Source organism: Sorex fumeus, unplaced genomic scaffold (genome assembly GCF_029834395.1).
Source record: "Sorex fumeus unplaced genomic scaffold, SorFum_2.1 ptg000018l, whole genome shotgun sequence".
Lineage (NCBI taxonomy): Eukaryota > Metazoa > Chordata > Mammalia > Eulipotyphla > Soricidae > Sorex > Sorex fumeus.
Window position 1 is genome coordinate 15,372,152 of NW_026606075.1, and position 4,070 is coordinate 15,376,221.

The 4,070-nt window shown below is 42.2% G+C and overlaps 1 pseudogene; it reads right to left on the bottom strand.

Annotated features, from left to right (window-relative positions):
- Positions 1-517: 517 nt before the first annotated feature.
- On the bottom strand, positions 518-3,620 carry LOC130021650 (non-histone chromosomal protein HMG-17-like; annotated as a pseudogene).
- Positions 3,621-4,070: the final 450 nt, after the last annotated feature.

Below are 4,070 nucleotides of genomic sequence, written 5' to 3' on the forward strand. Positions count from 1 at the left end.
CGGGAAACTGAGGACATTGGTGGTGGGAAGTGTATACTGGAGAAAGGAAGGGGGTTGGAACATAGTGTGATTGATACCCAATCATGAACAACTTTGAGAACAACTGTGTGTCTCATGGTGATTCAATTAAAAATAAAAAGAAAAGAAAAAAATCTTTAAGTCATCTGTGATTTTTTTCCAAGCCAAACTGTATCCAGCTTTATTAAAGATACTTTTCACAAACAATCATGGCATTTTAGGCAGGACATGGGCAGACAATCGTTAACAGTATACAATAACTTTCAAACTCCCTTCTTCAATGGACTACTACCAAAATCAGAAAAGCCACTATAAAACCCAATGATATCTTCATTTGCTGCTCTGAAGAGTGAAAGTTTAAAGCTAGGGTTGACATTTCACATTTAGTATGTTGTTTAATGACTTTTCACAAGCCGACCCTGACTTTCAAGAAATGAAAGAAAAATGGCAGAATGATCAATCTGAAGATCCACCATCTAAAAAAGGAACGTTCTTTTGAGGGCTGCCGTCTCAGTTGGGGCTCTGCAAAGTCCAGATGGCCTGTCATCCTGGTAACCACTTTTTTGGGAGTCCAGGCTTAACAGGTCTCTCTGGGGTTAAGGGAGTCAAGTCTATGCTGAAGTCGGAGAGGAAGACAGGACATAGAAACACATTTTAGTTTTCACTCACCACAAAGCGTTGGGTGCCAGAGTGGCTACTGTGTCAAGTCAAAGAATCCCTCCTCTTGGAAATCAAGAGGAAGTCTCTCAAAACTAGTGGGGGAAAACTTGTTTTTTTCCCACGGCGATCCAGTTTTGGAGACCATCTATTAGTGACTTATGCTCTTCCCCCAAAACAACAATGAAGTGCTCTGGGTGCTAACAACTTAGCTTTAAAAAAAAAAGAAAAGTAAAATAAAATTCTGCATTTTTGTAAAACTTGAGTATTTCAAACTGTACAGTCACCAGAAGTACACAGTTATCAAAAATGCACGCACTTCACTTGGCATCTCCAGCATCTTCAGCTTTCTGTGCCTGGTCTGTTTTGGCATCTCCATTTTCTGCAGGGTTATTTCCATCCTTGCCAGCATCATTCTTCCCCTTTTTCCCTTTGGGTACTTTCTCTCCCTTCTTTGCAGGACCTTTTTAGGCTTGGACTCTGGCTTTGGAGGAGCAGGTTTAGCTGATAACCTTGCAGATCTTCTCTGTGGTTCATCCTTCACCTTGGCTTTATCTCCTTTAGCATCCCCTTCAGCCTTTCTCTTGGGCAAGGTGGCAACAGCAGCGGGACATGGACGCTGTGCAGTGACACATGGGCATTGGTTGATCCAGGGGTCGTTCTCACCTCTTCTTCACACTGCTCCCATCTGTGATTTTTTGAAACAGAAGCTAAAGAAATCTCATGGAAATAAAAATGTCCAGAGGCAAAAATAAGTCATATAAGAGAAATGAGTATAATTTAAACTTGCTGCATATTTGGGTAAAGAACTCTGAAATTTAGAGACTCTTGTGAATTAAATAGGGAGGATGCTATTGGTCATAAATATGAAAACAATAATATTCTAAGCATCTGGCACATTTATGTCCTTGTCAGTTTACAAATCCACAAATCTGTTTTTACAGTTGGGTATATCCAGTGTTAGTGGGATTTTTCTTTCTTATCTAGACTATATGGGAAGGTAAATGAACCCAAGATAAAGAAGGAAGGAAGAAAAGTTTGAATCTGAAAATGTATTAAGACTATAAAAAAAAGAAGAAAATTATAAATGATGTGGAAATAGGTACTCTGGTATGTATTAGGGTAATGTATGCAAGAAATTGTCATTAGCAGCATTGTAAATCATGCTATTTCAATAAAAATGGAAAAATAGAATTTCATTAAAAAATAAGATAGTGGTCTCAGCAGGTCCAACTCTACATCTTAGACACTTGCTTGCTGTCATCCCAGGTCAGGTTAACCAACTAGCTCACATCCTCAGAGCCTTTTGCGACCCAGAAGCAGATTCTCTCCTATTGGGTCCTTGCAGTCTCCATGTTCAAACTCATCAGGTTCAACTCCAAACCTCGTGCCCCCACAGATCTCCTCATCACATCTACACTTCTGCCTCTGAAGACAGCAAGGAAGGAAAAGAGAACAGCCAGCAACACCTCAGAGACTACCAGGCAAGCTAACTACAACGATTCACCCTCAGCACAGCAGGAGTGTAGCAATGGGAACACATACAGCACCCCAACAAGCTCAGTGAGCGACAATAGTGAGATATAAAACTCTACTAGTGCCACCCAACTCTGTTAATCCTTACAGAAATGACTGGTGACACCATGTTGAAGATGTTTAACGAGCTCTAAGAAATGATGGCACAGATAGTCAGAAAAGCATGAGAAAAAAGTCACTTGATCTCCTGATCACTTGATCACTTGATATCCCATTACTCATTGATTCGCTTGAGCAGGCGCCAGTAACATGTCCATTCTTCCCCATCACGTGCTAGTGTAGCCCATTGGCATCTGCTCATTCTAGGAACATGAAGAGCCTCAAACCAATCATTCAGGGTCTTGATGAAGAAATCTGACCATCTCATAGGTGGGTGGCCACGTGATCTTTTGACATCCTGTACAATCCAGTTGGTAATGGCTCTACGTGTCCAGCCCATCTGATTTTTGATGCTTTTGCAAATGAGACAGCATCCCTGATTCTTAATCATCAACAGAGATCAGAACTCCAGATTCTTTCTCTCACTTGACTGAAGCATGATACTCTAAGCATAGCTCTTTCGATTCCTCTTTGGGAGACCCAAAAGTGTTCTCATCCTGTTTTTGTAGGGCCCAGGTCTCTGAGGTGTATGTTAATGCAGGAAGAACAGTGGAATCAAAGAGATATGTCCAGAAACAGAGGTTCTTCATCCTCTTAGTTATTTCTTCAACACTCTTGAAGGCGTTCCAAGCCACTCTCTTCCTCTTGCGCAACTCAGGTACCAGGTCATTCATCATGTTGACTTCTCAACCTAGGTACACAAAACTGTTGCATTTGGAGACGTTCGTTCTGGTGAGAGAGAATGGAATGTCAGGAGTGAGACCATTTCTCATAAACATTGTCTTTGTGAGATTCAACTGTAGTCCGAACATTCCACACTCATGGTTGAAGTTGGCCATATTTGTGCTGCTTAGCTAATGTTTAGTGTTATTAGAATGATGTCATCTGTGAAGCGGAGGTGGTGTAGTTGCCGACCATTTGTCTTCACTCCATTCCTTCCCATTCCAGCCATCGCATGACGTTCTTGAGGGTGGCACTGAAGACTTTCGGTGAAATGGTATCACCCTGCTGAACCCGTCTCTTGACATCAGTGATCACCTTCTTGTAGAATGGTGAGATCCTGCAAGTGAATTTGCAGTACATCTCACGGAGGATATTGATGTATTGAGTTTGAATGCCCTGTTTGGCTAGGGCCTCGATGACCGCTTCCATCTCAACAGAATCGAAGGCCTTCCTTAAATCAATAAACTTTAGACAGAGTGGCATCTTGAACTCCCGAGAAACCTCAATAAGCTTGGTTATCGTGTGGATATGGTTGATCGTACTGCATCTTTTTCGGACCCTGGCTTGCTCGTATAGTTGTCCTTCATCTAGTATTCTGCCAATCCTATTTAGGATGACTCAAGTGAACAGCTTGTAGACGACAGACAAAGGGAAGATTGGCAATATTTACCAATGTCGTGTATGTCTCCTTCTTGTATTATGGGTTCACTACCAGGATCTCACCAGGATCTCAGTACAGTCCTGCTGGTTTTCCATTGGGATGGAACCTTGCAGACAGGTAGCAGGTGAAGAGCCGAGCCAGTATATTGCTGAGTAATGACGGCAGGTTCTTCAGGTGTTCAGGTCTGACCTTGTCTGGGCCGGGTGCTGTTAGCTTCTTTACTGACGAAATGGCGTGTCAGATTTTGAAAGCGAGAACATTGGGAATGACATATCCATCCTGCAGAATTTGGTATGTTGGCAGGTGGACATGGCTATCAAAGAGATCCGAGTAAAAGTCATGGATAATCTTCTCCATTGCCCTTCTGGAAGATGTG